The sequence below is a fragment of the Schistocerca piceifrons genome, chromosome 3 (assembly GCF_021461385.2).
Source record: "Schistocerca piceifrons isolate TAMUIC-IGC-003096 chromosome 3, iqSchPice1.1, whole genome shotgun sequence".
Lineage (NCBI taxonomy): Eukaryota > Metazoa > Arthropoda > Insecta > Orthoptera > Acrididae > Schistocerca > Schistocerca piceifrons.
The window spans coordinates 394,898,063-394,908,608 of NC_060140.1; the positions used below are offsets into that span (position 1 = coordinate 394,898,063).

At 45.0% G+C, this 10,546-nt stretch overlaps 1 pseudogene; it reads left to right on the forward strand.

Moving 5' to 3' along the window:
• Nucleotides 1–10,167: 10,167 nt before the first annotated feature.
• On the forward strand, nt 10,168–10,284 carry LOC124790168 (annotated as a pseudogene).
• Nucleotides 10,285–10,546: the final 262 nt, after the last annotated feature.

Here is a 10,546-nt window from a genome sequence, read left to right on the forward strand (position 1 = left end):
AAGTAGTAAAGGAGTTTTGCTATTTAGGGAGTAAAATAACTGATGATGGTCGAAGTAGAGAGGATATAAAATGTAGACTGGCAATGGCAAGGAAATCGTTTCTGAAGAAGAGAAATTTGTTAACATCGAGTATAGATTTAAGTGTCAGGAAGTCGTTTCTGAAAGTATTTGTATGGAGTGTAGCCATGTATGGAAGTGAAACATGGACGATAAATAGTTTGGACAAGAAGAGAATAGAAGCTTTCGAAATGTGGTGCTACAGAAGAATGCTGAAGATAAGGTGGGTAGATCACGTAACTAATGAGGAGGTATTGAATAGGATTGGGGAGAAGAGAAGTTTGTGGCACAACTTGACTAGAAGAAGGGATCGGTTGGTAGGACATGTTCTGAGGCATCAAGGGATCACAAATTTAGCATTGGAGGGCAGCGTGGAGGGTAAAAATCGTAGAGGGAGACCAAGAGATCAATACACTAAGCAGATTCAGAAGGATGTAGGTTGCAGTAGGTACTGGGAGATGAAGAAGCTTGCACAGGATAGAGTAGCATGGAGAGCTGCATCAAACCAGTCTCAGGACTGAAGACCACAACAACAACAACAACAACATTTACTTGTGTCATGGCTTCGCCAGATGTACTGTCCGAATTTTATCGCTTGCAGAATCAGCAGACGCAGGCGTTATTGGATGCCCTTGGACAGCTCGTCCAGGGTCAACGTGCCATTCAAACCGATGCGGCAGCCGCCACTTCACCGCTACCGCAGCCACAACTCGCAGTTGCACCGCCTTTTAGGCTCTACGATCCAGCCCAAGAATCGTGGCCAGAATGGTCCCGACAGTTTGGCTTTCATCTAGCCGCCTACAGAATTCAAGGTAATGAGCGGCAGCCGTTTTTGCTTTCTTGTATTGGTGTGTCCACCTACCGTGTGATAGCGAAATTGTTTCCCCGACGCGACGTAGCAACTCTGTCCTACGAAGAAATTTTGTCTGCTTTAGATGCCTATTTCAAAGAAACAGTTAATGTAGTTGCAAAAAGGTATACTTTCTTTCGTACAAAACGTATGGCCGGTCAAACTAATAGGGAGTGGGTAGCAACATTGCAAGGACTTACTAGGGACTGTGCCTTTGACTGTGACTGTGGCCTTTCTTATTCAGATACAATGGTGCGTGATGCAATTGCACAGAACGTTTCTGATGTTCGCATACGGGAGCAAATTTTGAAACTAGTTAATCCCTCCCTTCAACAAGTGATAGACATATTGGATAGACAAGACACACTTGACTGTGCTCAGGAATCTTTTGAAACTTCGCCAGCCGTGTGTAACATTAACCGGCCCGCTGGACGCGCTGCGCGGCCCGGTAACCTGCCCTCGCGCACTTCGACGCAGCTGCCGCCGTGCTCTAAACCAGGTATGCCACGTCAGCACACAAATGCAGTGAAATCATGCCCGCGGTGTGCTACTAGACATTCGCATGAACATTGCCCGTCACGCCAAGCTATTTGCTTTTTCTGTAATAGGAAAGGACATGTTCAAAGTGTTTGCCAGAAAAAGCTCAGATCAGACAATCACAACCGTTCCAGGCCCTTTGCTTCGCGCCGGAATCGAACCAAGGACACTCAGGCTCGTGGACCTTCGCCCATGGACATTCATGTCGTTAATTCCACCCCGTCCAGTGCCACTTTCTCTAACAGTGACTGTGTTCGTCCCACAAAAACTGTGCGTCGACGTCGCCGGAAATCACGTCAATTAGCAAGTGATGCTGTACCTGTATCAGTTCACATTGCACGAGACAGTCGCTCTTGTCGTCAGCAGGACAATAAACTTTTTGTAGATTTGGACTTTAATGGCACGGTCATACCATTCCAGCTCGATACCGGGGTTGCAGTTTCCTTGCTCAATCACGACACGTACAAACAACTGGGCGCACCTCCGTTGCGTGCCGCAAATGTTAAGTTACATAGTTATTCAGGACAGAATATACCTGTGTTAGGACAGTGCAGCCTTCTTGCCACATACAAGGGACAAACAAAACTTGTGTCATTTTACGTTCTTCGTTCTTCTTCTGCAGTGAACTTGTTTGGTTTAGATTTATTTCAATTGTTTAACATGTCTATTGTAAATCATGTCCTATCAGTGAATCAGTCTGTGCCTTCAGACAGTGTTTCTCGGCTATGTGACGAATTTGCAGACATTTTTGCACCGGGTTTAGGTTGCGCTAAAAACTATGAAGCACATTTGGAACTGAAAGTAAATGCGCATCCGAAATTTTTCAGAGCGCGCAATGTTCCCCACGCATTGCGTGATGAGGTCGCAAGAACATTAAACGATCTAGAATCACAGGGTGTAATTGAACGTGTGCAAGCTTCTCTCTGGACCTCACCCTTAGTAATTTTGCCAAAACCTTCCAGAAAATTGAGACTTTGCGTGGACTTCAAGGCCACAGTGAATCCACAACTAGTGACTGCTACTTTTCCTTTGCCTCGCCAGGAAGATCTTTTTGCTAAACTGTGCCCGGGAAAATATTTTTCAAAGTTGGACCTAGCCGATGCGTACTTGCAAATACCGGTGGACGACGAATCCCAGCGCGTATTGGTGGTTAACACGCATCTTGGATTGTACAGGTTCAAAAGACTGCCGTTCGGGTGTGCATCTGCCCCTGCATTGTTTCAGCAATATTTACAAACTATTTGTGCATCGGTCCCTACTGCAGCAAACTATCTGGACGATATAGTGATTTCCGGACAGACAGAAGAAGATCATCTTGCGAACCTACGAACATTATTTCAGGTCTTGCGACAAAATGGTCTTCGCTTGCGGAAGGACAAATGTGTGTTTTTTGCTCGTGACTTACCATACCTGGGACATGTCATTAATGCCCAAGGCATACATCCGAGTCCAGAGCACCTCCGTGCCATACAAGAATTGCCTTCACCACAAAATATGAAGCAGCTACAGAGTGTGTTGGGTAAAATTAACTATTATCATAAATTTGTGCCACGCGCTTCTTCCATTTCAGCTCCGCTTCATCGCTTACGCCGTAAAGGTGTTCCGTTCGTCTGGACGACGGAATGCGAACGCGCCTTTCGCCAGTTGAAATCGGCGTTGCCTTCTAATACTTGCCTTACGCCATTCGATCCCCAGAAACCCCTTTTGTTGATGGTAGATGCATCGGATTTCGGGATCGGTGCTGTGCTTGCGCACAAAGTTGGCTCGCATGATCGCCCTATTGCCTTTGCGTCCAAATTGCTCTCGTCTGCGCAAAGAAATTACTCACAGATAGAGAAAGAAGCTTTGGCTCTCGTGTTTGGTGTTACTAAGTTCCATGATTTCTTGTATGGTCGTCACTGTACCATCATCACAGACCACAAACCTTTGACATCGCTTTTTCATCCGACCAAGCCTGTACCTCCACGTACAGCGCAGAAATTCATTCGCTGGTCTATTTTCCTCTCGCAGTACCGCTACGATATCTTGTATCGGTCCACTGCTAAGCACGGAAACGCCGATGCGTTGTCCCATTTGCCTGTTGCTGAGGATAAAGCATTCGATTCTTCCGAACTTGCTTGCATGTTCATTGATTCGGAAACCGATGAAGTGGTCGAATCGTTTCGGATTGATTTTCGTCGTGTAGCTACCGCCACAGCTGCTGACCCTGTCCTTGCTACTGTTTTGTGTTTTGTTGCTACGCAATGGCCCTTCTCAAAGTCACGGATCGTGGATCCGTTGGTTCGACGATTTTTTGCTCACAAGGAGAGACTTTTTGTTCGACGTGGTGTTTTGTTGTTGCGTTCTGATAATGATCAGTCCAGAGTCGTGGTCCCACGTTCGTTACAGTCCTCTGTTTTACGGCTTCTTCACCAAGGACTTTGGGGTATAGTGCGAACGAAACAACTTGCTCGTCAGCACTGTACTTGGTTCGGAATCGATGCTGAGATTACGAATATGTGTTCTTCTTGCATGGCGTGTGCCGAACAATAATCCGCACCACCGCGGAAAGTCTTTGCATGGCCAAAAGCCACTTCCCCTTGGCAACGCTTGCACATCGATTTTGCTGGTCCGTTCTGGAATGCTCGATGGTTGGTTCTCGTAGATGCCTTCAGTAATTTTCCTTTTGTTGTCCGGATGTCTTCCACGACGTCATCTGCCACCATCCAAGCGTTGTCTGCTATCTTCTGCATTGAAGGTCTTCCGCAGACTATTGTTTCCGACAATGGCCCACAATTCAAGTCCGCAGAATTTCAGTCATTCTGCCAGGCCAATGGTATTCAACATCTGACATCCGCGCCGTTTTCGCCTCAGTCAAACGGTGCCGCTGAACGATTGGTCCGGACTTTCAAGTCCCAGATGTTGAAGTTGAAAGAGTCGCATTCTCGGGAGGACGCATTGTTGCTCTTTTTGTCTTCGCATCGCTCTCAGCCCCGAGATGGTCGCTCGCCGGCTGAGTTGCTCCACGGTCGTCCTCATAGAACCTTGATGTCTTTGCTGCGTCCGCCGCATCAGGTTCCAGTGCAGCGGCAGACTTCTGCTTTTGCTCCAGGCGACGTTGTATTCTTTCGCAACTATCGAGCTTCACGGCGTTGGCTCGCAGGGCGCATTCTTCGCTGCCTCGGCCGCGCGATGTATTTGGTTTTGGGGGCCTCTGGTGAGGTGCGTAGGCATCTCAATCAGCTGCGCCTCTGTCGTCGCACGGGTTCTGCCGCTCCCCGTCTGCTTTCAGCGACGGTGCCGTCCGGTCAGCGCCCTGGGGATCCATCTACTGGCTCGCCTCATCCCCAGGTGTTACCGACGATGCCTTCCATTTTGCCCCATGGCGACGCGCCGCCGTAGCCGCCGCCGCCTGTTCTCCAGCCGGCGCCGCCCGCAGTGGACGCTTCGCTGCAGCCGCCAAGCGCCTCCCTGGGTCACGCGCCGCTGATCGCTTCCCGTGACCAGCTGCCCTCCGCCGAGGAACTCTTGCCCGCATCGGACCACATGACGTCATCGCGCGTCGGATACCCCGACGCAATGGAGGTCGACCCTTCGGCCCCTCCTGTCTCTTTACGGGCGCATACACCGCATGTTGATGTGCACCCTGGACTAGGTTTTCAGGCGTTTCCTAGCTCCCCTCGGACCGAATGGCCGGGTGCGGGTGGCACAGCCTCGCATGTTGTTAGGCTCCCCACCTCATCGCATACGTCAACATGGGGTCCTCCCCACGGCGGGCGGAAGCCTTATAACACGACCGTTCGCCGATTTGCGGGGGAGGAATGTGGTGTCACCGCCAGACACCACACTTGCTAGGTGGTAGCTTAAATCGGCCGCGGTCCATTTAGTACATGTCGGACCCGCGTGTCGCCACTGTGTGATCGCAGACCTAGCGCCACCACAAGGCAGGTCTGGAGATACGGACGAGCACTCGCCCCAGTTGTACGGACGACATTGCTAGCGACAATACGGACGAAGCCTTCCTCTCATTTGCCGAGAGACAGTTAGAATAGCCTTCAGCTCAGTCCATGGCTACGACCCAGCAAGGCGCCAATTGTAACAGTTCATGTATCTTACGAGTCTCATTTGTATAGTCAAGAGAGATGTATCACAAGGAGTGATTAAAAGTTAAGTATATTCCAAAGCTACGTATTTTCTTCATAGCAGTCATAACGTTTCCTGTTCCAGACTTGACGCCGGTCGGCGTGTGTGTACGCGTGCCTTTCGGCTCCCTTCTCAGTGTGGCGTAACTAGCTTGTTACGCCACAACACCTGTATAGTGAGAAACGCAACAAGAGTGGGTCGCATTAATATATTAGTAGAACATCCACTGATAAACGAAACTGTATGCACAAAAATTGAGTAATAGAATTTTGAGGAAAGAACCACTCGCAAAGGCTACCGACAGACGTATGAAGATTTTTTTTTTTTTTTGCGAACAGTACGGGTTTGGAGCCATCGAAAAATTATCTCCAGGCGAACTGGGTCTGATCGTTTAATAGATTCCCATTTCTGCCCTCTAGATGTTTACAAATCTCTAATTCTTCCCAGTGATCCATCCTACACCCTTTGTCTTCTCGGTGAAGAATAGCTGTCTCTTCCAAATTTTTCGACGTGTGGGTGGCGATCAGTAGATGTTCAGCAAACGTAGAGTTATGTGTGTTTGCTACTTTCTTTCCTAACAGATGCTCATTATATCTTGTTCTCACAGTTCTGTTTGACCAATGTAACAGCATGGGCTATTGTTGCATGTTAATTTATAGGCACCTGACTTGGAAAACGAGTTCCAGTATTTTCCCCTGTATCCAAAACTCTTCTCTACAAACTATTGTCTGTAGAGAAAGAGACATTATAGTTATATTTATTCAGTGGAAAACGTTTAATCCTATAAGAAACATTTCCTAAGAAGAGAATGCGTATGAATTTCTTACGATGGGAGGAAAGGTTGTTGCATAATGTCGAACATTTTTGAGAGGTTTTCTTTCGAATTATGTAATCTAACATGCCTTTGTCATACCCATTATTGATTGCGATCGATTTGATAATATTTAACTCATTTAGCTGACTGGCAGACGAAAAAGGAGTAATTACAAGATGGTTTATGGCGGAATGAAAAAATTCCAGTTTATGAGCTATCAGATACGTCGAATCAGCGGGGCTAGTAGTGCCCCAACAACTTTTCTTACGGAAGATGCTGAAAATGAAAGAATTATTTACTATGGAAATCAAGAAAATTTTGTACCGCTTTTTGACTAGTGAAGCAAATTTTCCTCATGGAAGTTGTTAAATGCACTGAAAAGCTTCTCCAGCTTGTCATCACTACCGTCAAAAGTAATGATAATATCGTCAAAATATCTAGCATAAAAATGAATTTTTTGACGTAGTTCCGAATTGGATTGAAGAATGTTCTTTCAACCGCGTTGCTGAAGACATCACCCAAAATACCAGCAAGTGGACTCCACATGGCCAAAGCGTAAGGCTGAAAGTACATTTTTTTCCGTGGAATGTGAAGTAATTATATTTGTGAACAACTTTCAGTAAAGTGGTGAGTTCAGCGATCTGTGCTGTACTCATTTTTTATGTAGTAGCAGGTTTCTCCAAACAAAACTGTAGTTGTATCGACAGGAACATTAGTACACAGACTATCAATATCGAAAGAGACCAATTTAGTATCAGCTGTGGACCATATTATCTTAATTCTGTCGATTAAATCTTTACTGTTATTAACAGGAAAGTTTTTTTGAAATACAAACGAATCTTTAATTTTATAATGAAGACGCCTAGCTAACGTGTGATGGGCGCTACCTATTTCATTCACCACAGAACGAAGCGGTTGATCCTCTTTGTGAAGCTTGAACTGACTTCTGAGCACAGGTCGCTTCGGATTCATGTTTCTAAGGTATTTTTTTAAACTTAGTGAACAAACTCTCTGTATTAGACAAAACTTACCGAATATCTTTTAATAGGCCCGCAGTTGGATCTACGGTAGCCTCAACGATGCCATTATCCTCATAAAACTTTACAGTTTCGTCAATATACTCTTTTCTATCAGGAATTGAAACAGTATTGCCTTTCTCACCTTTGGAAATTTAAGCATCACTTTCTTTCAGCTTACAATAGATACTTGTTACTAATTCCTATTCAACAAACATCAGAATGCAGTGCCATTTCTTTGTCTATCATATTATTGCATTCGCATGCAATTTTGACGTGATCGACCTTATCCAGCTTAAGAGATTCCAAAAGAACTTTAAGATCAACAATAAGGTTACGAGTCACAGGTTCCTTACTCAGCCGAGATCGTAGATTACACTTAACTCCTTCATGTGGCAAATCGTTCTCAGCCTGTGTGAAATAGATTTCACTATTTAAATTGTCTTTCTTTTTATGAAGTTGTACTGTCCTATCAGTGATGACTTGCTGCACCAATTTATTTTTGATGGAAGGCTCTTTCTTACACTATGAAAGGTGGCTACACTGAGTCACAGCGCCAGAGATTGCGTCAAAGATTATTATTCCGCCGCCTCCACTGGCGCAGTAGTTGTTCAGAGAATGTCGAGGGCAGTAGTAATTCAGAGGATGTCGAGGGCAGTCGTAGTTCAGAGGCCGTCGAGGGCAGTTGTTGTTCTGTTGGGCGAGAGAGTAGATGCTGTTCGGTTGGTGTAATATATAGATGGAAGATGTTAAAATTATCACAGTGTATTTTTCGTCAATATACATTGAGGTAAAAAAAAAGTATTACTGATTTCTTTAATGACAATGCCTTTTGGTCACAGTTTCAGTCAACAAAGCATCTGGCTCGTGTTCATGTATTAGACTTGTAATTCTGGTTTCTATGTGCAATTATAGTATTTCTGGTTTTTCAATTAGTTCATTGTAAATGGTGTTTAAAATGTCTTGTCGTATTGAGGAAGAACAGAGCCAGATACATGTACGTTGAGTCACACTACCACACGCAGAACAGTTACACTTGTGCTTTGTTGTTTCGTAGCTTTTATAGTTGCAGGGGGACTTAATTAATCAATTGTGTTAATGGAAATTTCTTGTCATTCTTTATTTTTATTTTATGCAGTCAGATTGCGTGCTAATACTAGCCAGGGCCAACCGGTTACGAGACTTCGTAACCAGACACACAGCTGCTAAAATTATTGCATCTTATTCTTTTTTTTTTAATTAAGCCCCCATTTAACTGCTCCAAGTTTATGTTCAACTTCACAGTCAGTCATCATGTCTGACTTCAAACACATTTTACTACAGTCGATGGCAATACCTATTTTTACTATCTTTTAGTTTTCTGCCATTTATACAGAAACAGTCTTAGATACCTTGGCACGTAGGAACTTCAATATTTTGAACATGGCTGCACTTCAGCAACGGCTACAGAGTAACAGGTGAATAAGACAGCCAACCAGTTGCAATAAATGGTGATTTTCAATTAAACTTAGCATTAGGATGTTAGGACCCCAAGGACAACTTTGATATTACATTGATATGCAAATTAATTAGATTTATCGATTTATTACCCCAATCCCCTCCCCCTCTCCCCCACCCACCCCCATCCAACCACCACCCCCAGATGACGTCATGTGTTTCCCTCAGCCCGTACGTGCGCCCTGTCGCTCCCATCCATGTAGGGAAAAACACTATCATTTCTAGGGTCCACAACAAGCTATAATTCAAGTGGTGTCTACTTGACAATTAGAGGTTATGAAGTATGAAATACAAAAGGACCTGCGGTAACACATATTTTTGAGCATGCAATCACGATGGTAATAATAAAATCAGTCAGGACTCCATGAGAACAGATACAACAGATTTATATTAGTATTATGAGCAAAATCGGTGTAGTTTTGAGAGAACTATCTGCATCCAAATAGAACCTCTTATAAGATTTTACTATGTCTCTCTCTCTCTCTTCTGATATTTGTAAAAAAACAAATACGGTCTGCGTGTTGACATCGAGCATATTACATATACATGTATTGCTCCACTGAAGCAGGTGGCCAGAGGTCGAAATCACTTGCACAAGTCTGCGTGAACTTTTGTCGGCTGTACTGGAGGAAGACAATATCCAACAGCCTATCAATTGCAAGAGAGGTTTCCTGCACTGTTCTTTCATAAGCCATTTAATACATTGTTTTATCAGCTGTGACACCTCTAAGCAGTGTATAACTACAGCTTTGTACACGAAATACACTTTGTTTTTCTACTATGACTTCGACGTCTATGACAGGTGCTTACTGGCATTAACACGTTTCGATCCATTGGCCCTCACAAAAAGCTGAACATCGCATGGTGTTAACTATGCTGCTCCCACAACAGGTTGGTAGAAATAAACCACAAAGGTGAAGTTTCTCACTGACAAAAATGTGGAAGACATCGCAACATAAGGAAACTGGAACAGTTTGCGGCAATATAGAACGTTTCCAACAGCTATCCAAAGGTGATAAGCTATATGATTAATCTCATCTTACTCAGTGACAGGGTAGCAGATGTCTCAGTTGTACGTTTCAAAGAGCATTGTTTCTTCATTTTGCAATCATGGACATGATTACTGTTCCGGTGTTGACCATCGCCATAAGGTGCTGTTCACAATATGCTCGAGGCAGTAGAAACAAAAAGAGGTACTGTTATCTTATTGGTGGCAAAAAAATGTGAATGGCGTAGCAGCATATGGAAATAGGACGAGTCTGCAGCATTGAGGAGGCAACGGCCTTGCCGCAGTGGATACACCGGTTCCCGTGAGATCACCGAAGTTAAGCGCTGTTGGGCGTGGCCGGCACTTGGATGGGTGATCATCCAGTCGCCATGTGCTGTTGCCATTTTTCGGGGTGCACTCAGCCTCGTGATGCCAATTGAGGAGCTAATTGACCGAATAGTAGTGGCTTCGGTCAAGAATACCATTATAACGACCGGGAGAGTGGTGTGCTGATCCCACGCCCGTCCTATCCGCATCCTCCACTGAGAATGACACGGCAGTCAGATGGTTCCGGTAGGCCACTTGTGGTCTGAAGACGGAGTGCAGCATTGAGGAACTTTCCAAACAACTGTCTGAAGATGATGACCTCTACATTTAATCCCATG